This window comes from Symphalangus syndactylus, chromosome 16 (genome assembly GCF_028878055.3).
Source record: "Symphalangus syndactylus isolate Jambi chromosome 16, NHGRI_mSymSyn1-v2.1_pri, whole genome shotgun sequence".
Lineage (NCBI taxonomy): Eukaryota > Metazoa > Chordata > Mammalia > Primates > Hylobatidae > Symphalangus > Symphalangus syndactylus.
In genome coordinates, this window is record NC_072438.2 from 7802198 (window position 1) to 7828085 (window position 25888).

The following is a 25888-nucleotide window of genomic DNA, read 5'->3' on the forward strand; positions in this document are numbered from 1 at the left end:
CTCAATCAAAAGTAAGGTTCAACTCTGTTAGTTGAATGCACAGAACAGAAAGAAGTTTCATACAATGCTTCTGTGCAGTTTATATTTGAACATATTCATTTTTCCACTATTACCCACTTAGCGCTACGAATGTCCAGTTGCATTTTCTACAGACAGAGTGTTTCAAAACTGCTCAATCAAAAGTATGGTTTAACTCTGTTAGCTGAATGCTCAGATCAGAAAGAAGTTTCACAGAATGCTTCTGTGTAGTTTATATTTGAATATATTCCTTTTTCCACTACTACTCTCTTAGCGCTCCAAATGTCCAGTTGCATTTTCTACAGAAAGAGTGTTCAGATCTGCTCAATCAAAAGTATGGTTTAACTCTGTTAGCTGAATGCACAGATCAGGAATAAGTTTCACCGAATGATTCTGTGTAGTTTATATTTGAAGACATTCATTTTTCCACTATTACCCTCTTAGCGCTCCGAATCTCCACTTGCAATTTCTACAAAAAGAGTGTTTCATAACTGCTCAATCAAAAATATGTTTTATCTCTGTTAACTGAATTTACAGATCAGAAATAAGTTTCACAGAGTGCATCTGTGTAGTTTTTATTTGAAGATATTCTTTTTCCCAATGTAGGCCTCTTAGCGCTTAGCATGTCCAATTGCAGTTTCTACAGAAAGAGTGTTTCAGAACGGCTCAATGAAAAGTAAGGTTCAACTCTGTTAGTTGAATGCACAGAACAGAAAGAATTTTCACAGAATGCTACTGTGTAGTTTATATTTGAATATATTCCTTTTTCCACTATTACCCTCTTAGCGCTCCGAATGTCCACTTGCATTTTCTACAGAAAGAGTGTTCAGAACTGCGCAATCAAAAGTATGGTTTAACTCTGTTAGCTTAATGAACATATCAGAAATAAGTTTCACACAATGCTTCTGTGTAGTTTTTATTTGAAGATATTATTTTTCCCAATAGAGGCCTCTTATCGCTCAGAATGTAAAATTGCAGTTTCTACAGAAAGAGTGTTTCAGAAAGGCTCAATCAAAAGTAAGGTTCAACTCTGTTATTTGAATGCACAGAACAGAAAGTAGTTTCATACAATGCTTCTGTGTAGTTTATATTTGAACATATTCTTTTTTCCACTATTACCCACTTAGCGCTACGAATGTCCAGTTGCATTTTCTACAGACAGAGTGTTTCAAAACTGCTCAATCAAAAGTATGGTTTAACTCTGTTAGCTGAATGCTCAGATCAGAAAGAAGTTTCACAGAATGCTTCTGTGTAGTTTATATTTGAATATATTCCTTTTTCCACTACTACGCTCTTAGCGCTCCAAATGTCCAGTTGCATTTTCTACAGAAAGAGTGTTCAGATCTGCTCAATCAAAAGTATGGTTTAACTCTGTTAGCTGAATGCACAGATCAGGAATAAGTTTCACCGAATGATTCTGTGTAGTTTATATTTGAAGACATTCATTTTTCCACTGTTACCCACTTAGCGCTCCGAATCTCCACTTGCATTTTCTACAAAAAGAGTGTTTCATAACTGCTCAATCAAAAATATGTTTTATATCTGTTAACTGAATTTACAGATCAGAAATAAGTTTCACAGAATGCATCTGTGTAGTTTTTATTTGAAGATATTCTTTTTCCCAATGTAGGCCTCTTAGCGCTTAGCATGTCCAATTGCAGTTACTACAGAAAGAGTGTTTCAGAACGGCTCAATCAAAAGTAAGGTTCAACTCTGTTAGTTGAATGCACAGAACAGAAAGAATTTTCACAGAATGCTACTGTGTAGTTTATATTTGAATATATTCCTTTTTCCACTATTACCCTCTTAGCGCTCCGAATGTCCACTTGCATTTTCTACAGAAAGAGTGTTCAGAACTGCGCAATCAAAAGTATGGTTTAACTCTGTTAGCTTAATGAACATATCAGAAATAAGTTTCACACAATGCTTCTGTGTAGTTTTTATTTGAAGATATTATTTTTCCCAATAAAGGCCTCTTAGCGCTCAGAATGTCCAATTGCAGTTTCTACAGAAAGAGTGTTTCAGAAAGGCTCAATCAAAAGTAAGGTTCAACTCTGTTAGTTGAATGCACAGAACAGAAAGAAGTTTCATACAATGCTTCTGTGCAGTTTATATTTGAACATATTCATTTTTCCACTATTACCCACTTAGCGCTACGAATGTCCAGTTGCATTTTCTACAGACAGAGTGTTTCAAAACTGCTCAATCAAAAGTATGGTTTAACTCTGTTAGCTGAATGCTCAGATCAGAAAGAAGTTTCACAGAATGCTTCTGTGTAGTTTATATTTGAATATATTCCTTTTTCCACTACCACTCTCTTAGCGCTCCAAATGTCCAGTTGCATTTTCTACAGAAAGAGTGTTCAGATCTGCTGAATCAAAAGTATGGTTTAACTCTGTTAGCTGAATGCACAGATCAGGAATAAGTTTCACCGAATGATTCTGTGTAGTTTATATTTGAAGACATTCATTTTTCCACTATTACCCTCTTCGCGCTCCGAATCTCCACTTGCATTTTCTACAAAAAGAGTGTTTCATAACTGCTCAATCAAAAATATGTTTTATCTCTGTTAACTGAATTTACAGATCAGAAATAAGTTTCACAGAATGCATCTGTGTAGTTTTTATTTGAAGATATTCTTTTTCCCAATGTAGGCCTCTTAGCGCTTAGCATGTCCAATTGCAGTTTCTACAGAAAGAGTGTTTCAGAACGGCTCAATCAAAAGTCAGGTTCAACTCTGTTAGTTGAATGCACAGAACAGAAAGTATTTTCACAGAATGCTACTGTGTAGTTTATATTTGAATATATTCCTTTTTCCACTATTACCCTCTTAGCGCTCCGAATGTACACTTGCATTTTCTACAGAAGGAGTGTTCAGAACTGCGCAATCAAAAGTATGGTTTAACTCTGTTAGCTTAATGAACATATCAGAAATAAGTTTCACAAAATGCTTCTGTGTAGTTTTTATTTGAAGATATTTTTTTTCCCAATAGAGGCCTCTTAGCGCTCAGAATGTCCAATTGCAGTTTCTACAGAAAGAGTGTTTCAGAAAGGCTCAATCAAAAGTAAGGTTCAACTCTGTTAGTTGAATGCACAGAACAGAAAGAAGTTTCATACAATGCTTCTGTGTAGTTTATATTTGAACATATTCTTTTTTCCACTATTACCCACTTAGCGCTACGAATGTCCAGTTGCATTTTCTACAGACAGAGTGTTTCAAAACTGCTCAATCAAAAGTATGGTTTAACTCTGTTAGCTGAATGCTCAGATCAGAAAGAAGTTTCACAGAATGCTTCTGTGTAGTTTATATTTGAATATATTACTTTTTCCACTACTACACTCTTAGCGCTCCAAATGTCCAGTTGCATTTTCTACAGAAAGAGTGTTCAGATCTGCTCAATCAAAAGTATGGTTTAAATCTGTTAGCTGAATGCACAGATCAGAAAGAAGTTTCACAGAATGATTCTGTGTAGTTTATATTTGGAGACATTCCTTTTTCCACTATTACCCTCTTAGCGCTCCGAATCTCCACTTGCATTTTCTACAGAAAGAGTGTTTCAGAACGGCTCAAACAAAACTAAGGTTCAACTCTTTTAGTTGAACAAACAGAACAGAAAGAAGTTTCACACAACTCTTCTGTGTAGTTTTTATTTGTAGACATTCTTTTTCCCAATATAGGCCTCTTAGCGCTCAGAATGTCCAATTGCAGTTTCTACAGAAAGAGTGTTTCAGAACGGCTCAATCAAAAGTAAGGTTCAACTCTGTTAGTTGAATGCACAGAACAGAAAGAAGTTTCATACAATGCTTCTGTGTAGTTTATATTTGAACATATTCTTTTTTCCACTATTACCCACTTAGTGCTACGAATGTCCAGTTGCATTTTCTACAGACAGAGTGTTTCAAAACTGCTCAATCAAAAGTATGGTTGAACTCTGTTAGCTGAATGCTCAGATAAGAAAGAAGTTTCACAGAATGCTTCTGTGTAGTTTATATTTGAATATATTCCTTTTTCCACTACTACCCTCTTAGCGCTCCGAATCTCCACTTGCATTTTCTACAGAAAGAGTGTTTCAGAACGGCTCAATCAAAACTAAGGTTCAACTCTTTTAGTTGAACAAACAGAACAGAAAGAAGTTTCACACAATTCTTCTGTGTAGTTTTTATTTGTAGACATTCTTTTTCCCAATATAGGCCTCTTAGCGCTCAGAATGACCAATTGCAGTTTCTACAGAAAGAGTCTTTCAGAACGGCTCAATCAAAAGTAAGGTTCAACTCTGTTAGTTGAATGCACAGAACAGAAAGAAGTTTCATACAATGCTTCTGTGTAGTTTATATTTGAACATATTCTTTTTTCCACTATTACCCACTTAGCGCTACGAATGTCCAGTTGCATTTTCTACAGACAGAGTGTTTCAAAACTGCTCAATCAAAAGTATGGTTTAACTCTGTTAGCTGAATGCTCAGATCAGAAAGAAGTTTCACAGAATGCTTCTGTGTAGTTTATATTTGAATATATTCCTTTTTCCACTAATACGCTCTTAGCACTCCAAATGTCCAGTTGCATTTTCTACAGAAAGAGTGTTCAGATCTGCTCAATCAAAAGTATGGTTTAACTCTGTTAGCTGAATGCACAGATCAGGAATGAGTTTCACCGAATGATTCTGTGTAGTTTATATTTGAAGACATTCCTTTTTCCACTATTACCCTCTTAGCGCTCCGAATCTCCACTTGCATTTTCTACAAAAAGAGTGTTTCATAACTGCTCAATCAAAAATATGTTTTATATCTGTTAACTGAATTTACAGATCAGAAATAAGTTTCACAGAATGCATCTGTGTAGTTTTTATTTGAAGATATTCTTTTTCCCAATGTAGGCCTCTTAGCGCTTAGCATGTCCAATTGCAGTTACTACACAAAGAGTGTTTCAGAACGGCTCAATCAAAAGTAAGGTTCAACTCTGTTAGTTGAATGCACAGAACAGAAAGAATTTTCACAGAATGCTACTGTGTAGTTTATATTTGAATATATTCCTTTTTCCACTATTACCCTCTTAGCGCTCCGAATGTCCACTTGCATTTTCTACAGAAAGAGTGTTCAGAACTGCGCAATCAAAAGTATGGTTTAACTCTGTTAGCTTAATGAACATATCAGAAATAAGTTTCACACAATGCTTCTGTGTAGTTTTTATTTGAAGATATTATTTTTCCCAATAGAGGCCTCTTAGCGCTCAGAATGTCCAATTGCAGTTTCTACAGAAAGAGTGTTTCAGAAAGGCTCAATCAAAAGTAAGGTTCAACTCTGTTAGTTGAATGCACAGAACAGAAAGAAGTTTCATACAATGCTTCTGTGCAGTTTATATTTGAACATATTCATTTTTCCACTATTACCCACTTAGCGCTACGAATGTCCAGTTGCATTTTCTACAGACAGAGTGTTTCAAAACTGCTCAATCAAAAGTATGGTTTAACTCTGTTAGCTGAATGCTCAGATCAGAAAGAAGTTTCACAGAATGCTTCTGTGTAGTTTATATTTGAATATATTCCTTTTTCCACTACTACTCTCTTAGCGCTCCAAATGTCCAGTTGCATTTTCTACAGAAAGAGTGTTCAGATCTGCTCAATCAAAAGTATGGTTTAACTCTGTTAGCTGAATGCACAGATCAGGAATGAGTTTCACCGAATGATTCTGTGTAGTTTATATTTGAAGACATTCCTTTTTCCACTATTACCCTCTTAGCGCTCCGAATCTCCACTTGCATTTTCTACAAAAAGAGTGTTTCATAACTGCTCAATCAAAAATATGTTTTATCTCTGTTAACTGAATTTACAGATCAGAAATAAATTTCACAGAATGCATCTGTGTAGTTTTTATTTGAAGATATTCTTTTTCCCAATGTAGGCCTCTTAGCGCTTAGCATGTCCAATTGCAGTTTCTACAGAAAGAGTGTTTCAGAACGGCTCAATCAAAAGTAAGGTTCAACTCTGTTAGTTGAATGCACAGAACAGAAAGTATTTTCACAGAATACTACTGTGTAGTTTATATTTGAATATATTCCTTTTTCCACTATTACCCTCTTAGCGCTCCGAATGTACACTTGCATTTTCTACAGAAAGAGTGTTCAGAACTGCGCAATCAAAAGTATGGTTTAACTCTGTTAGCTTAATGAACATATCAGAAATAAGTTTCACAAAATGCTTCTGTTTAGTTTTTGTTTGAAGATATTTTTTTTCCCAATAGAGGCCTCTTAGCGCTCAGAATTTCCAATTGCAGTTTCTACAGAAAGAGTGTTTCAGAAAGGCTCAATCAAAAGTAAGGTTCAACTCTGTTAGTTGAATGCACAGAACAGAAAGAAGTTTCATACAATACTTCTGTGTAGTTTATATTTGAACATATTCTTTTTTCCACTATTACCCACTTAGCGCTACGAATGTCCAGTTGCATTTTCTACAGACAGAGTGTTTCAAAACTGCTCAATTAAAAGCATGGTTTAACTCTGTTAGCTGAATGCTCAGATCAGAAAGAAGTTTCACAGAATGCTTCTGTGTAGTTTATATTTGAATATATTCCTTTTTCCACTACTACTCTCTTAGCGCTACAAATGTCCAGTTGCATTTTCTACAGAAAGAGTGTTCAGATCTGCTCAATCAAAAGTATGGTTTAACTCTGTTAGCTGAATGCACAGATCAGAAAGAAGTTTCACAGAATGATTCTGTGTAGTTTATATTTGGAGACATTCCTTTTTCCACTATTACCCTCTTAGCGCTCCGAATCTCCACTTGCATTTTCTACAGAAAGAGTGTTTCAGAACGGCTCAAACAAAACTAAGGTTCAACTCTTTTAGTTGAACAAACCGAACAGAAAGAAGTTTCACACAATTCTTCTGTGTAGTTTTTATTTGTAGACATTCTTTTTCCCAATATAGGCCTCTTAGCGATCAGAATGTCCAATTGCAGTTTCTACAGTAAGAGTGTTTCAGAACGGCTCAATCAAAAGTAAGGTTCAACTCTGTTAGTTGAATGCACAGAACAGAAAGAAGTTTCATACAATGCTTCTGTGTAGTTTATATTTGAACATATTCTTTTTTCCACTATTACCCACTTAGTGCTACGAATGTCCAGTTGCATTTTCTACAGACAGAGTGTTTCAAAACTGCTCAATCAAAAGTATGGTTTAACTCTGTTAGCTGAATGCTCAGATCAGAAAGAAGTTTCACAGAATGCTTCTGTGTAGTTTATATTTGAATATATTCCTTTTTCCACTACTACCCTCTTAGCGCTCCGAATCTCCACTTGCATTTTCTACAGAAAGAGTGTTTCAGAACGACTCAATCAAAAGTATGGTTTAACTCTGTTAGCTGAATGCACAGATCAGAAAGAAGTTTCACCGAATGATTCTGTGTAGTTTTTGTTTGTAGACATTCTTTTTCCCAATATAGGCCTCTTAGCGCTCCGAATCTCCACTTGCATTTTCTACAAAAAGAGTGTTTCATAACTGCTCAATCAAAAATATGTTTTATCTCTGTTAACTGAATTTACAGATCAGAAATAAGTTTCACAGAATGCATCTGTGTAGTTTTTATTTGAAGATATTCTTTTTCCCAATGTAGGCCTCTTAGCGCTTAGCATGTCCAATTGCAGTTTCTACAGAAAGAGTGTTTCAGAACGGCTCAATCAAAAGTCAGGTTCAACTCTGTTAGTTGAATGCACAGAACAGAAAGTATTTTCACAGAATGCTACTGTGTAGTTTATATTTGAATATATTCCTTTTTCCACTATTACCCTCTTAGCGCTCCGAATGTACACTTGCATTTTCTACAGAAAGAGTGTTCAGAACTGCGCAATCAAAAGTATGGTTTAACTCTGTTAGCTTAATGAACATATCAGAAATAAGTTTCACAAAATGCTTCTGTGTAGTTTTTATTTGAAGATATTTTTTTTCCCAATAGAGGCCTCTTAGCGCTCAGAATGTCCAATTGCAGTTTCTACAGAAAGAGTGTTTCAGAAAGGCTCAATCAAAAGTAAGGTTCAACTCTGTTAGTTGAATGCACAGAACAGAAAGAAGTTTCATACAATGCTTCTGTGTAGTTTATATTTGAACATATTCTTTTTTCCACTATTACCCACTTAGCGCTACGAATGTCCAGTTGCATTTTCTACAGACAGAGTGTTTCAAAACTGCTCAATCAAAAGTATGGTTTAACTCTGTTAGCTGAATGCTCAGATCAGAAAGAAGTTTCACAGAATGCTTCTGTGTAGTTTATATTTGAATATATTCCTTTTTCCACTACTACACTCTTAGCGCTCCAAATGTCCAGTTGCATTTTCTACAGAAAGAGTGTTCAGATCTGCTCAATCAAAAGTATGGTTTAAATCTGTTAGCTGAATGCACAGATCAGAAAGAAGTTTCACAGAATGATTCTGTGTAGTTTATATTTGGAGACATTCCTTTTTCCACTATTACCCTCTTAGCGCTCCGAATCTCCACTTGCATTTTCTACAGAAAGAGTGTTTCAGAACGGCTCAAACAAAACTAAGGTTCAACTCTTTTAGTTGAACAAACAGAACAGAAAGAAGTTTCACACAACTCTTCTGTGTAGTTTTTATTTGTAGACATTCTTTTTCCCAATATAGGCCTCTTAGCGCTCAGAATGTCCAATTGCAGTTTCTACAGAAAGAGTGTTTCAGAACGGCTCAATCAAAAGTAAGGTTCAACTCTGTTAGTTGAATGCACAGAACAGAAAGAAGTTTCATACAATGCTTCTGTGTAGTTTATATTTGAACATATTCTTTTTTCCACTATTACCCACTTAGTGCTACGAATGTCCAGTTGCATTTTCTACAGACAGAGTGTTTCAAAACTGCTCAATCAAAAGTATGGTTTAACTCTGTTAGCTGAATGCTCAGATAAGAAAGAAGTTTCACAGAATGCTTCTGTGTAGTTTATATTTGAATATATTCCTTTTTCCACTACTACCCTCTTAGCGCTCCGAATCTCCACTTGCATTTTCTACAGAAAGAGTGTTTCAGAACGGCTCAATCAAAACTAAGGTTCAACTCTTTTAGTTGAACAAACAGAACAGAAAGAAGTTTCACACAATTCTTCTGTGTAGTTTTTATTTGTAGACATTCTTTTTCCCAATATAGGCCTCTTAGCGCTCAGAATGACCAATTGCAGTTTCTACAGAAAGAGTCTTTCAGAACGGCTCAATCAAAAGTAAGGTTCAACTCTGTTAGTTGAATGCACAGAACAGAAAGAAGTTTCATACAATGCTTCTGTGTAGTTTATATTTGAACATATTCTTTTTTCCACTATTACCCACTTAGCGCTACGAATGTCCAGTTGCATTTTCTACAGACAGAGTGTTTCAAAACTGCTCAATCAAAAGTATGGTTTAACTCTGTTAGCTGAATGCTCAGATCAGAAAGAAGTTTCACAGAATGCTTCTGTGTAGTTTATATTTGAATATATTCCTTTTTCCACTAATACGCTCTTAGCACTCCAAATGTCCAGTTGCATTTTCTACAGAAAGAGTGTTCAGATCTGCTCAATCAAAAGTATGGTTTAACTCTGTTAGCTGAATGCACAGATCAGGAATGAGTTTCACCGAATGATTCTGTGTAGTTTATATTTGAAGACATTCCTTTTTCCACTATTACCCTCTTAGCGCTCCGAATCTCCACTTGCATTTTCTACAAAAAGAGTGTTTCATAACTGCTCAATCAAAAATATGTTTTATATCTGTTAACTGAATTTACAGATCAGAAATAAGTTTCACAGAATGCATCTGTGTAGTTTTTATTTGAAGATATTCTTTTTCCCAATGTAGGCCTCTTAGCGCTTAGCATGTCCAATTGCAGTTACTACACAAAGAGTGTTTCAGAACGGCTCAATCAAAAGTAAGGTTCAACTCTGTTAGTTGAATGCACAGAACAGAAAGAATTTTCACAGAATGCTACTGTGTAGTTTATATTTGAATATATTCCTTTTTCCACTATTACCCTCTTAGCGCTCCGAATGTCCACTTGCATTTTCTACAGAAAGAGTGTTCAGAACTGCGCAATCAAAAGTATGGTTTAACTCTGTTAGCTTAATGAACATATCAGAAATAAGTTTCACACAATGCTTCTGTGTAGTTTTTAATTGAAGATATTATTTTTCCCAATAGATTCCTCTTAGCGCTCAGAATGTACAATTGCAGTTTCTACAGAAAGAGTGTTTCAGAAAGGCTCAATCAAAAGTAAGGTTCAACTCTGTTAGTTGAATGCACAGAACAGAAAGAAGTTTCATACAATGCTTCTGTGCAGTTTATATTTGAACATATTCATTTTTCCACTATTACCCACTTAGCGCTACGAATGTCCAGTTGCATTTTCTACAGACAGAGTGTTTCAAAACTGCTCAATCAAAAGTATGGTTTAACTCTGTTAGCTGAATGCTCAGATCAGAAAGAAGTTTCACAGAATGCTTCTGTGTAGTTTATATTTGAATATATTCCTTTTTCCACTACTACTCTCTTAGCGCTCCAAATGTCCAGTTGCATTTTCTACAGAAAGAGTGTTCAGATCTGCTGAATCAAAAGTATGGTTTAACTCTGTTAGCTGAATGCACAGATCAGGAATGAGTTTCACCGAATGATTCTGTGTAGTTTATATTTGAAGACATTCCTTTTTCCACTATTACCCTCTTAGCGCTCCGAATCTCCACTTGCATTTTCTACAAAAAGAGTGTTTCATAACTGCTCAATCAAAAATATGTTTTATCTCTGTTAACTGAATTTACAGATCAGAAATAAATTTCACAGAATGCATCTGTGTAGTTTTTATTTGAAGATATTCTTTTTCCCAATGTAGGCCTCTTAGCGCTTAGCATGTCCAATTGCAGTTTCTACAGAAAGAGTGTTTCAGAACGGCTCAATCAAAAGTAAGGTTCAAATCTGTTAGTTGAATGCACAGAACAGAAAGTATTTTCACAGAATGCTACTGTGTAGTTTATATTTGAATATATTCCTTTTTCCACTATTACCCTCTTAGCGCTCCGAATGTACACTTGCATTTTCTACAGAAAGAGTGTTCAGAACTGCGCAATCAAAAGTATGGTTTAACTCTGTTAGCTTAATGAACATATCAGAAATAAGTTTCACAAAATGCTTCTGTTTAGTTTTTATTTGAAGATATTTTTTTTCCCAATAGAGGCCTCTTAGCGCTCAGAATTTCCAATTGCAGTTTCTACAGAAAGAGTGTTTCAGAAAGGCTCAATCAAAAGTAAGGTTCAACTCTGTTAGTTGAATGCACAGAACAGAAAGAAGTTTCATACAATGCTTCTGTGTAGTTTATATTTGAACATATTCTTTTTTCCACTATTACCCACTTAGCGCTACGAATGTCCAGTTGCATTTTCTACAGACAGAGTGTTTCAAAACTGATCAATCAAAAGTATGGTTTAACTCTGTTAGCTGAATGCTCAGATCAGAAAGAAGTTTCACAGAATGCTTCTGTGTAGTTTATATTTGAATATATTCCTTTTTCCACTACTACTCTCTTAGCGCTCCAAATGTCCAGTTGCATTTTCTACAGAAAGAGTGTTCAGATCTGCTCAATCAAAAGTATGGTTTAAATCTGTTAGCTGAATGCACAGATCAGAAAGAAGTTTCACAGAATGATTCTGTGTAGTTTATATTTGGAGACATTCCTTTTTCCACTATTACCCTCTTAGCGCTCCGAATCTCCACTTGCATTTTCTACAGAAAGAGTGTTTCAGAACGGCTCAAACAAAACTAAGGTTCAACTCTTTTAGTTGAACAAACAGAACAGAAAGAAGTTTCACACAATTCTTCTGTGTAGTTTTTATTTGTAGACATTCTTTTTCCCAATATAGGCCTCTTAGCGCTCAGAATGTCCAATTGCAGTTTCTACAGAAAGAGTGTTTCAGAATGGCTCAATCAAAAGTAAGGTTCAACTCTGTTAGTTGAATGCACAGAACAGAAAGAAGTTTCATACAATGCTTCTGTGTAGTTTATATTTGAACATATTCTTTTTTCCACTATTACCCACTTAGTGCTACGAATGTCCAGTTGCATTTTCTACAGACAGAGTGTTTCAAAACTGCTCAATCAAAAGTATGGTTTAACTCTGTTAGCTGAATGCTCAGATCAGAAAGAAGTTTCACAGAATGCTTCCGTGTAGTTTATATTTGAATATATTCCTTTTTCCACTACTACCCTCTTAACGCTCCGAATCTCCACTTGCATTTTCTACAGAAAGAGTGTTTCAGAACGGCTCAATCAAAACTAAGGTTCAACTCTTTTAGTTGAACAAACAGAACAGAAAGAAGTTTCACACAATTCTTCTGTGTAGTTTTTATTTGTAGACATTCTTTTTCCCAATATAGGCCTCTTAGCGCTCAGAATGTCCAATTGCAGTTTCTACAGAAAGAGTCTTTCAGAACGGCTCAATCAAAAGTAAGGTTCAACTCTGTTAGTTGAATGCACAGAACAGAAAGAAGTTTCATACAATGCTTCTGTGTAGTTTATATTTGAACATATTCTTTTTTCCACTATTACCCACTTAGCGCTACGAATGTCCAGTTGCATTTTCTACAGACAGAGTGTTTCAAAACTGCTCAATCAAAAGTATGGTTTAACTCTGTTAGCTGAATGCTCAGATCAGAAAGAAGTTTCACAGAATGCTTCTGTGTAGTTTATATTTGAATATATTACTTTTTCCACTACTACGCTCTTAGCGCTCCAAATGTCCAGTTGCATTTTCTACAGAAAGAGTGTTCAGATCTGCTCAATCAAAAGTATGGTTTAACTCTGTTAGCTGAATGCACAGATCAGGAATAAGTTTCACCGAATGATTCTGTGTAGTTTATATTTGAAGACATTCATTTTTCCACTGTTACCCTCTTAGCGCTCCGAATCTCCACTTGCATTTTCTACAAAAAGAGTGTTTCATAACTGCTCAATCAAAAATATGTTTTATATCTGTTAACTGAATTTACAGATCAGAAATAAGTTTCACAGAATGCATCTGTGTTGTTTTTATTTGAAGATATTCTTTTTCCCAATGTAGGCCTCTTAGCGCTTAGCATGTCCAATTGCAGTTACTACAGAAAGAGTGTTTCAGAACGGCTCAATCAAAAGTAAGGTTCAACTCTGTTAGTTGAATGCACAGAACAGAAAGTATTTTCACAGAATGCTACTGTGTAGTTTATATTTGAATATATTCCTTTTTCCACTATTACCCTCTTAGCGCTCCGAATGTCCACTTGCAATTTCTACAGAAAGAGTGTTCAGAACTGCGCAATCAAAAGTATGGTTTAACTCTGTTAGCTTAATGAACATATCAGAAATAAGTTTCACACAATGCTTCTGTGTAGTTTTTATTTGAAGATATTATTTTTCCCAATAGAGGCCTCTTAGCGCTCAGAATGTTCAATTGCAGTTTCTACAGAAAGAGTGTTTCAGAAAGGCTCAATCAAAAGTAAGGTTCAACTCTGTTAGTTGAATGCACAGAACAGAAAGAAGTTTCATACAATGCTTCTGTGCAGTTTATATTTGAACATATTCATTTTTCCACTATTACCCACTTAGCGCTACGAATGTCCAGTTGCATTTTCTACAGACAGAGTGTTTCAAAACTGCTCAATCAAAAGTATGGTTTAACTCTGTTAGCTGAATGCTCAGATCAGAAAGAAGTTTCACAGAATGCTTCTGTGTAGTTTATATTTGAATATATTCCTTTTTCCACTACTACTCTCTTAGCGCTCCAAATGTCCAGTTGCATTTTCTACAGAAAGAGTGTTCAGATCTGCTCAATCAAAAGTATGGTTTAACTCTGTTAGCTGAATGCACAGATCAGAAAGAAGTTTCACAGAATGATTCTGTGTAGTTTATATTTGGAGACATTCCTTTTTCCACTATTACCCTCTTAGCGCTCCGAATCTCCACTTGCAATTTCTACAGAAAGACTGATACAGAACGGCTCAATCAAAACTAAGTTTCAACTCTTTTAGATGAACAAACCGAACAGAAAGAAGTTTCACACAATTCTTCTGTGTAGTTTTTATTTGTAGACATTCTTTTTCCCAATATAGGCCTCTTAGCGCTCAGAATGTCCAATTGCAGTTTCTACAGAAAGAGTGTTTCAGAACGGCTCAATCAAAAGTAAGGTTCAACTCTGTTAGTTGAATGCACAGAACAGAAAGAAGTTTCATACAATGCTCCTGTGTAGTTTATATTTGAACATATTCTTTTTTCCACTATTACCCACTTAGCGCTACGAATGTCCAGTTGCATTTTCTACAGACAGAGTGTTTCAAAACTGCTCAATCAAAAGTATGGTTTAACTCTGTTAGCTGAATGCTCAGATCAGAAAGAAGTTTCACAGAATGTTTCTGTGTAGTTTATATTTGAATATATTCCTTTTTCCACTACTACGCTCTTAGGTCTCCAAATGTCCAGTTGCATTTTCAACAGAAAGAGTGTTCTGATCTGCTCAATCAAAAGTATGGTTTAACTCTGTTAGCTGAATGCGCAGATCAGAAAGAAGTTTCACCGAATGATTCTGTGTAGTTTATATTTGAAGACATTCCTTTTTCCACTATTACCCTCTTAGCGCTCCGAATCTCCACTTGCATTTTCTACAAAAAGAGTGTTTCATAACTGCTCAATCAAAAATATGTTTTATCTCTGTTAACTGAATTTACAGATCAGAAATAAGTTTCACAGAATGCATCTGTGTAGTTTTTATTTGAAGATATTCTTTTTCCCAATGTAGGGCTCTTAGCGCTTAGCATGTCCAATTGCAGTTTCTACAGAAAGAGTGTTTCAGAACGGCTCAATCAAAAGTAAGGTTCAACTCTGTTAGTTGAATGCACAGAACAGAAAGTATTTTCACAGAATGCTACTGTGTAGTTTATATTTGAATATATTCCTTTTTCCACTATTACCCTCTTAGCGCTCCGAATGTACACTTGCATTTTCTACAGAAAGAGTGTTCAGAACTGCGCAATCAAAAGTATGGTTTAACTCTGTTAGCTTAATGAACATATCAGAAATAAGTTTCACAAAATGCTTCTGTGTAGTTTTTATTTGAAGATATTATTTTTCCCAATAGAGGCCTCTTAGCGCTCAGAATGTCCAATTGCAGTTTCTACAGAAAGAGTGTTTCAGAAAGGCTCAATCAAAAGTAAGGTTCAACTCTGTTAGTTGAATGCACAGAACAGAAAGAAGTTTCATACAATGCTTCTGTGTAGTTCATATTTGAACATATTCTTTTTTCCACTATTACCCACTTAGCGCTACGAATGTCCAGTTGCATTTTCTACAGACAGAGTGTTTCAAAACTGCTCAATCAAAAGTATGGTTTAACTCTGTTAGCTGAATGCTCAGATCAGAAAGAAGTTTCACAGAATGCTTCTGTGTAGTTTATATTTGAATATATTCCTTTTTCCACTACTACTCTCTAAGCGCTCCAAATGTCCAGTTGCATTTTCTACAGAAAGAGTGTTCAGATCTGCTCAATCAAAAGTATGGTTTAACTCTGTTAGCTGAATGCACAGATCAGGAATAAGTTTCACCGAATGATTCTGTGTAGTTTATATTTGAAGACATTCATTTTTCCACTGTTACCCTCTTAGCGCTCCGAATCTCCACTTGCATTTTCTACAAAAAGAGTGTTTCATAACTGCTCAATCAAAAATATGTTTTATATCTGTTAACTGAATTTACAGATCAGAAATAAGTTTCACAGAATGCATCTGTGTAGTTTTTATTTGAAGATATTCTTTTTCCCAATGTAGGCCTCTTAGCGCTTAGCATGTCCAATTGCAGTTACTACAGAAAGAGTGTTTCAGAACGGCTCAATCAAAAGTAAGGTTCAACTCTGTTAGTTGAATGCACAGAACAGAAAGAATTTTCACAGAATGCTACTGTGTAGTTTATATTTGAATATATTCCTTTTTCCACTATTACCCTCTTAGCGCTCCGAATGTCCACTTGCAATTTCTACAGAAAGAGTGTTCAGAACTGCGCAATCAAAAGTATGGTTTAACTCTGTTAGCTTAATGAACATATCAGAAATAAGTTTCACACAATGCTTCTGTGTAGTTTTTATTTGAAGATATTATTTTTCCCAATAGAGGCCTCTTAGCGCTCAGAATGTTCAATTGCAGTTTCTACAGAAAGAGTGTTTCAGAAAGGCTCAATCAAAAGTAAGGTTCAACTCTGTTAGTTGAATGCACAGAACAGAAAGAAGTTTCATACAATGCTTCAGTGCAGTTTATATTTGAACATATTCATTTTTCCACTATTACCCACTTAGCGCTACGAATGTCCAGTTGCATTTTCTACAGACAGAGTGTTTCAAAACTGCTCAATCAAAAGTATGGTTTAACTCTGTTAGCTGAATGCTCAGATCAGAAAGAAGTTTCACAGAATGCTTCTGTGTAGTTTATATTTGAATATATTCCTTTTTCCACTACTACTCTCTTAGCGCTCCAAATGTCCAGTTGCATTTTCTACAGAAAGAGTGTTCAGATCTGCTCAATCAAAAGTATGGTTTAACTCTGTTAGCTGAATGCACAGATCAGAAAGAAGTTTCACAGAATGATTCTGTGTAGTTTATATTTGGAGACATTCCTTTTTCCACTATTACCCTCTTAGCGCTCCGAATCTCCACTTGCATTTTCTACAGAAAGACTGTTACAGAACGGCTCAATCAAAACTAAGTTTCAACTCTTTTAGTTGAACAAACCGAACAGAAAGAAGTTTCACACAATTCTTCTGTGTAGTTTTTATTTGTAGACATTCTTTTTCCCAATATAGGCCTCTTAGCGCTCAGAATGTCCAATTGCAGTTTCTACAGAAAGAGTGTTTCAGAACGGCTCAATCAAAAGTAAGGTTCAACTCTGTTAGTTGAATGCACAGAACAGAAAGAAGTTTCATACAATGCTCCTGTGTAGTTTATATTTGAACATATTCTTTTTTAAACTATTACCCATTTAGCGCTACGAATGTACAGTTGCATTTTCTACAGACAGAGTGTTTCAAAACTGCTCAATCAAAAGTATGGTTTAACTCTGTTAGCTGAATGCTCAGATCAGAAAGAAGTTTCACAGAATGTTTCTGTGTAGTTTATATTTGAATATATTCCTTTTTCCACTACTACGCTCTTAGGTCTCCAAATGTCCAGTTGCATTTTCAACAGAAAGAGTGTTCTGATCTGCTCAATCAAAAGTATGGTTTAACTCTGTTAGCTGAATGCACAGATCAGAAAGAAGTTTCACCGAATGATTCTGTGTAGTTTATATTTGAAGACATTCCTTTTTCCACTATTACCCTCTTAGCGCTCCGAATCTCCACTTGCATTTTCTACAAAAAGAGTGTTTCGTAACTGCTCAATCAAAAATATGTTTTATCTCTGTTAACTGAATTTACAGATCAGAAATAAGTTTCACAGAATGCATCTGTGTAGTTTTTATTTGAAGATATTCTTTTTCCCAATGTAGGGCTCTTACCGCTTAGCATGTCCAATTGCAGTTTCTACAGAAAGAGTGTTTCAGAACGGCTCAATCAAAAGTAAGGTTCAACTCTGTTAGTTGAATGCACAGAACAGAAAGTATTTTCACAGAATGCTACTGTGTAGTTTATATTTGAATATATTCCTTTTTCCACTATTACCCTCTTAGCGCTCCGAATGTACACTTGCATTTTCTACAGAAAGAGTGTTCAGAACTGCGCAATCAAAAGTATGGTTTAACTCTGTTAGCTTAATGAACATATCAGAAATAAGTTTCACAAAATGCTTCTGTGTAGTTTTTATTTGAAGATATTTTTTTTCCCAATAGAGGCCTCTTAGCGCTCAGAATGTCCAATTGCAGTTTCTACAGAAAGAGTGTTTCAGAAAGGCTCAATCAAAAGTAAGGTTCAACTCTGTTAGTTGAATGCACAGAACAGAAAGTAGTTTCATACAATGCTTCTGTGTAGTTTATATTTGAACATATTCTTTTTTCCACTATTACCCACTTAGCGCTACGAATGTCCAGTTGCATTTTCTACAGACAGAGTGTTTCAAAACTGCTCAATCAAAAGTATGGTTTAACTCTGTTAGCTGAATGCTCAGATCAGAAAGAAGTTTCACAGAATGCTTCTGTGTAGTTTATATTTGAATATATTCCTTTTTCCACTACTACTCTCTTAGCGCTCCAAATGTCCAGTTGCATTTTCTACAGAAAGAGTGTTCAGATCTGCTCAATCAAAAGTATGGTTTAAATCTGTTAGCTGAATGCACAGATCAGAAAGAAGTTTCACACAATGATTCTGTGTAGTTTATATTTGGAGACATTCCTTTTTCCACTATTACCCTCTTAGCGCTCCGAATCTCCACTTGCATTTTCTACAGAAAGAGTGTTTCAGAACGGCTCAAACAAAACTAAGGTTCAACTCTTTTAGTTGAACAAACAGAACAGAAAGAAGTTTCACACAATTCTTCTGTGTAGTTTTTATTTGTAGACATTCTTTTTCCCAATATAGGCCTCTTAGCCCTCAGAATGTCCAATTGCAGTTTCTACAGAAAGAGTGTTTCAGAACGGCTCAATCAAAAGTAAGGTTCAACTCTGTTAGTTGAATGCACAGAACAGAAAGAAGTTTCATACAATGCTTCTGTGTAGTTTATATTTGAACATATTCTTTTTTCCACTATTACCCACTTAGTGCTACTAATGTCCAGTTGCATTTTCTACAGACAGAGTGTTTCAAAACTGCTCAATCAAAAGTATGGTTTAACTCTGTTAGCTGAATGCTCAGATCAGAAAGAAGTTTCACAGAATGCTTCTGTGTAGTTTATATTTGAATATATTCCTTTTTCCACTACTACCCTCTTAGCGCTCCGAATCTCCACTTGCATTTTCTACAGAAAGAGTGTTTCAGAACGGCTCAATCAAAACTAAGGTTCAACTCTTTTAGTTGAACAAACAGAACAGAAAGAAGTTTCACACAATTCTTCTGTGTAGTTTTTATTTGTAGACCTTCTTTTTCCCAATATAGGCCTCTTAGCGCTCAGAATGTCCAATTGCAGTTTCTACAGAAAGAGTCTTTCAGAACGGCTCAATCAAAAGTAAGGTTCAACTCTGTTAGTTGAATGCACAGAACAGAAAGAAGTTTCATACAATGCTTCTGTGTAGTTTATATTTGAACATATTCTTTTTTCAACTATTACCCACTTAGCGCTACGAATGTCCAGTTGCATTTTCTACAGACAGAGTGTTTCAAAACTGCTCAATCAAATGTATGGTTTAACTCTGTTAGCTGAATGCTCAGATTAGAAAGAAGTTTCACAGAATGCTTCTGTGTAGTTTATATTTGAATATATTCCTTTTTCCACTACTACGCTCTTAGCGCTCCAAATGTCCAGTTGCATTTTCTACAGAAAGAGTGTTCAGATCTGCTCAATCAAAAGTATGGTTTAACTCTGTTAGCTGAATGCACAGATCAGGAATAAGTTGCACCGAATGATTCTGTGTAGTTTATATTTGAAGACATTCATTTTTCCACTGTTACCCTCTTAGCGCTCCGAATCTCCACTTGCATTTTCTACAAAAAGAGTGTTTCATAACTGCTCAATCAAAAATATGTTTTATATCTGTTAACTGAATTTACAGATTAGAAATAAGTTTCACAGAATGCATCTGTGTAGTTTTTATTTGAAGATATTCTTTTTCCCAATGTAGGCCTCTTAGCGCTTAGCATGTCCAATTGCAGTTACTACAGAAAGAGTGTTTCAGAACGGCTCAATCAAAAGTAAGGTTCAACTCTGTTAGTTGAATGCACAGAACAGAAAGTATTTTCACAGAATGCTACTGTGTAGTTTATATTTGAATATATTCCTTTTTCCACTATTACCCTCTTAGCGCTCCGAATGTCCACTTGAATTTTCTACAGAAAGAGTGTTCAGAACTGCGCAATCAAAAGTATGGTTTAACTCTGTTAGCTTAATGAACATATCAGAAATAAGTTTCACACAATGCTTCTGTGTAGTTTTTATTTGAAGAGATTATTTTTCCCAATAGAGGCCTCTTAGCGCTCAGAATGTCCAATTGCAGTTTCTACAGAAAGAGTGTTTCAGAAAGGCTCAATCAAAAGTAAGGTTCAACTCTGTTAGTTGAATGCACAGAACAGAAAGAAGTTTCATACAATGTTTCTGTGTAGTTTATATTTGAACATATTCTTTTTTCCACTATTACCCACTTAGCGCTACGAATGTCCAGTTGCATTTTCTACAGACAGAGTGTTTCAAAACTGCTCAATCAAAAGTATGGTTTAAATCTGTTAGCTGAATGCTCAGATCAGAAAGAAGTTTCACAGAATGCTTCTGTGTAGTTTATATTTGAATATATTCCTTTTTCCACTACTACTCTCTTAGCGCTCCAAATGTCCAGTTGCATTTTCTACAGAAAGAGTGTTCAGATCTGCTCAATCAAAAGTATGGTTTAAATCTGTTAGCTGAATGCACAGATCAGAAAGAAGTTTCACAGAATGATTCTGTGTAGTTTATATTTGGAGACATTCCTTTTTCCACTATTACCCTCTTAGCGCTCCGAATCTCCACTTGCATTTTCTACAGAAAGAGTGTTTCAGAACGGCTCAAACAAAACTAAGGTTCAACTCTTTTAGTTGAACAAACAGAACAGAAAGAAGTTTCACACAATTCTTCTGTGTAGTTTTTATTTGTAGACATTCTTTTTCCCAATATAGGCCTCTTAGCCCTCAGAATGTCCAATTGCAGTTTCTACAGAAAGAGTGTTTCAGAACGGCTCAATCAAAAGTAAGGTTCAACTCTGTTAGTTGAATGCACAGAACAGAAAGAAGTTTCATACAATGCTTCTGTGTAGTTTATATTTGAACATATTCTTTTTTCCACTATTACCCACTTAGTGCTACTAATGTCCAGTTGCATTTTCTACAGACAGAGTGTTTCAAAACTGCTCAATCAAAAGTATGGTTTAACTCTGTTAGCTGAATGCTCAGATCAGAAAGAAGTTTCACAGAATGCTTCTGTGTAGTTTATATTTGAATATATTCCTTTTTCCACTACTACCCTCTTAGCGCTCCGAATCTCCACTTGCATTTTCTACAGAAAGAGTGTTTCAGAACGGCTCAATCAAAACTAAGGTTCAACTCTTTTAGTTGAACAAACAGAACAGAAAGAAGTTTCACACAATTCTTCTGTGTAGTTTTTATTTGTAGACATTCTTTTTCCCAATATAGGCCTCTTAGCGCTCAGAATGTCCAATTGCAGTTTCTACAGAAAGAGTCTTTCAGAACGGCTCAATCAAAAGTAAGGTTCAACTCTGTTAGTTGAATGCACAGAACAGAAAGAAGTTTCATACAATGCTTCTGTGTAGTTTATATTTGAACATATTCTTTTTTCCACTATTACCCACTTAGCGCTACGAATGTCCAGTTGCATTTTCTACAGACAGAGTGTTTCAAAACTGCTCGATCAAATGTATGGTTTAACTCTGTTAGCTGAATGCTCAGATTAGAAAGAAGTTTCACAGAATGCTTCTGTGTAGTTTATATTTGAATATATTCCTTTTTCCACTACTACGCTCTTAGCGCTCCAAATGTCCAGTTGCATTTTCTACAGAAAGAGTGTTCAGATCTGCTCAATCAAAAGTATGGTTTAACTCTGTTAGCTGAATGCACAGATCAGGAATAAGTTGCACCGAATGATTCTGTGTAGTTTATATTTGAAGACATTCATTTTTCCACTGTTACCCTCTTAGCGCTCCGAATCTCCACTTGCATTTTCTACAAAAAGAGTGTTTCATAACTGCTCAATCAAAAATATGTTTTATATCTGTTAACTGAATTTACAGATTAGAAATAAGTTTCACAGAATGCATCTGTGTAGTTTTTATTTGAAGATATTCTTTTTCCCAATGTAGGCCTCTTAGCGCTTAGCATGTCCAATTGCAGTTACTACAGAAAGAGTGTTTCAGAACGGCTCAATCAAAAGTAAGGTTCAACTCTGTTAGTTGAATGCACAGAACAGAAAGTATTTTCACAGAATGCTACTGTGTAGTTTATATTTGAATATATTCCTTTTTCCACTATTACCCTCTTAGCGCTCCGAATGTCCACTTGAATTTTCTACAGAAAGAGTGTTCAGAACTGCGCAATCAAAAGTATGGTTTAACTCTGTTAGCTTAATGAACATATCAGAAATAAGTTTCACACAATGCTTCTGTGTAGTTTTTATTTGAAGAGATTATTTTTCCCAATAGAGGCCTCTTAGCGCTCAGAATGTCCAATTGCAGTTTCTACAGAAAGAGTGTTTCAGAAAGGCTCAATCAAAAGTAAGGTTCAACTCTGTTAGTTGAATGCACAGAACAGAAAGAAGTTTCATACAATGCTTCTGTGTAGTTTATATTTGAACATATTCTTTTTTCCACTATTACCCGCTTAGCGCTACGAATGTCCAGTTGCATTTTCTACAGACAGAGTGTTTCAAAACTGCTCAATCAAAAGTATGGTTTAACTCTGTTAGCTGAATGCTCAGATCAGAAAGAAGTTTCACAGAATGCTTCTGTGTAGTTTATATTTGAATATATTACTTTTTCCACTACTACTCTCTTAGCGCTCCAAATGTCCAGTTGCACTTTCTACAGAAAGAGTGTTCAGATCTGCTCAATCAAAAGTATGGTTTAACTCTGTTAGCTGAACGCACAGAGCAGAAAGAAGTTTCACAGAATGATTCTGTGTAGTTTATATTTGGAGACATTCCTTTTTCCACTATTACCCTCTTAGCGCTCCGAATCTCCACTTGCATTTTCTACAGAAAGAGTGTTTCAGAACGGCTCAATCAAAACTAAGGTTCAACTCTTTTAGTTGAACAAACCGAACAGAAAGAAGTTTCACACAATTCTTCTGTGTAGTTTTTATTTGTAGACATTCTTTTTCCCAATATAGGCCTCTTAGCGCTCAGAATGTCCAATTGCAGTTTCTACAGAAAGAGTGTTTCAGACCGGCTCAATCAAAAGTAAGGTTCAACTCTGTTAGTTGAATGCACAGAACAGAAAGGAGTTTCATACAATGCTTCTGTGTAGTTTATATTTGAACATATTCTTTTTTCCACTATTACCCACTTAGTGCTACGAATGTCCAGTTGCATTTTCTACAGACAGAGTGTTTCAAAACTGCTCAATCAAAAGTATGGTTTAACTCTGTTAGCTGAATGCTCAGATCAGAAAGAAGTTTCACAGAATGCTTCTGTGTAGTTTATATTTGAATATATTCCTTTTTCCATTACTACGCTCTTAGCGCTCCAAATCTCCAGTTGCATTTTCTACAGAAAGATTGTTTCAGAACGGCTCAATCAAAACTAAGGTTCAACTCTTTTAGTTGAACAAACAGAACAGAAAGAAGTTTCACACAATTCTTCTGTGTAGTTTTTATTTGTAGACATTCCTTTTCCCAATATAGGCCTCTTGGCGCTCAGAATGTCCAATTGCAGTTTCTACAGAAAGAGTGTTTCAGAACGGCTCAATCAAAAGTAAGGTTCAACTCTGTTAGTTGAATGCACAGAACAGAAAGAAGTTTCATACAATGCTACTGTGTAGTTTATATTTGAACATATTCTTTTTTCCACTATTACCCACTTAGCGCTACGAATGTCCAGTTGCATTTTCTACAGACAGAGTGTTTCAAAACTGCTCAATCAAAAGTATGGTTCAACTCTATTAGTTGAATGCACAGAACAGAAAGAATTTTTACAGAATGCTACTGTGTAGTTTATATTTGAATATATTCCTTTTTCCACTATTACCCTCTTAGCGCTCCGAATGTCCACTTGCATTTTCTACAGAAAGAGTGTTCAGAACTGCGCAATCAAAAGTATGGTTTAACACTGTTAGCTGAATGCGCAGACCAGAAAGAAGTTTCACAGAATGCTTCTGTGTAGTTTATATTTGAATATATTCCTTTTTCCACTACTACCCTCTTAGCGCTCCGAATCTCCACTTGCATTTTCTACAGAAAGAGTGTTTCAGAACGGCTCAATCAAAACTTAGGTTCAACTCTTTTAGTTGAACAAACAGAATAGAAAGTAGTTTCACACAATTCTTCTGTGTAGTTTTTATTTGTAGACATTCTTTTTCCCAATATAGGCCTCTTAGCGCTCAGAATGTCCAATTGCAGTTTCTACAGAAAGAGTGTTTCAGAACGGCTCAATCAAAAGTAAGGTTCAACTCTGTTAGTTGAATGCACAGAACAGAAAGAAGTTTCATACAATGCTTCTGTGTAGTTTATATTTGAACATATTCTTTTTTCCACTATTACCCACTTAGCGCTACGAATGTCCAGTTGCATTTTCTACAGACAGAGTGTTTCAAAACTGCTCAATCAAAAGTATGGTTTAACTCTGTTAGCTGAATGCTCAGATCAGAAAGATGTTTCACAGAATGCTTCTGTGTAGTTTATATTTGAATATATTCCTTTTTCCACTACTACGCTCTTAGCGCTCGAAATGTCCAGTTGCATTTTCTACAGAAAGAGTGTTCAGATCTGCTCAATCAAAAGTATGGTTTAACTCTGTTAGCTGAATGCACAGATCAGGAATAAGTTTCACCGAATGATTCTGTGTAGTTTATATTTGAAGACATTCATTTTTCCACTATTACCCTCTTAGCGCTCCGAATCTCCACTTGCATTTTCTACAAAAAGAGTGTTTCATAACTGCTCAATCAAAAATATGTTTTATCTCTGTTAACTGAATTTACAGATCAGAAATAAGTTTCACAGAATGCATCTGTGTAGTTTTTATTTGAAGATATTCTTTTTCCCAATGTAGGCCTCTTAGCGCTTAGCATGTCCAATTGCAGTTTCTACAGAAAGAGTGTTTCAGAACGGCTCAATCAAAAGTAAGGTTCAACTCTGTTAGTTGAATGCACAGAACAGAAAGGGTTTTCACAGAATGCTACTGTGTAGTTTATATTTGAATATATTCCTTTTTCCACTATTACCCTCTTAGCGCTCCGAATGTCCACTTGCATTTTCTACAGAAAGAGTGTTCAGAACTGCGCAATCAAAAGTATGGTTTAACTCTGTTAGCTTAATGAACATATCAGAAATAAGTTTCACACAATGCTTCTGTGTAGTTTTTATTTGAAGATATTATTTTTCCCAATAAAGACCTCTTAGCGCTCAGAATGTCCAATTGCAGTTTCTACAGAAAGAGTGTTTCAGAAAGGCTCAATCAAAAGTAAGGTTCAACTCTGTTAGTTGAATGCACAGAACAGAAAGAAGTTTCATACAATGCTTCTGTGTAGTTTATATTTGAACATATTCTTTTTTCCACTATTACCCACTTAGCGCTACGAATGTCCAGTTGCATTTTCTACAGACAGAGTGTTTCAAAACTGCTCAATCAAAAGTATGGTTTAACTCTGTTAGCTGAATGCTCAGATCAGAAAGAAGTTTCACAGAATGCTTCTGTGTAGTTTATATTTGAATATATTCCTTTTTCCACTACTACTCTCTTAGCGCTCCAAATGTCCAGTTGCATTTTCTACAGAAAGAGTGTTCAGATCTGCTCAATCAAAAGTATGGTTTAACTCTGTTAGCTGAATGCACAGATCAGAAAGAAGTTTCACAGAATGATTCTGTGTAGTTTATATTTGGAGACATTCCTTTTTCCACTATTACCCTCTTAGCGCTCTGAATCTACACTTGCATTTTCTACAGAAAGAGTGTTTCAGAACGGCTCAATCAAAACTAAGGTTCAACTCTTTTAGTTGAACAAACAGAACAGAAAGAAGTTTCACACAATTCTTCTGTGTAGTTTTTATTTGTAGACATTCTTTTTCCCAA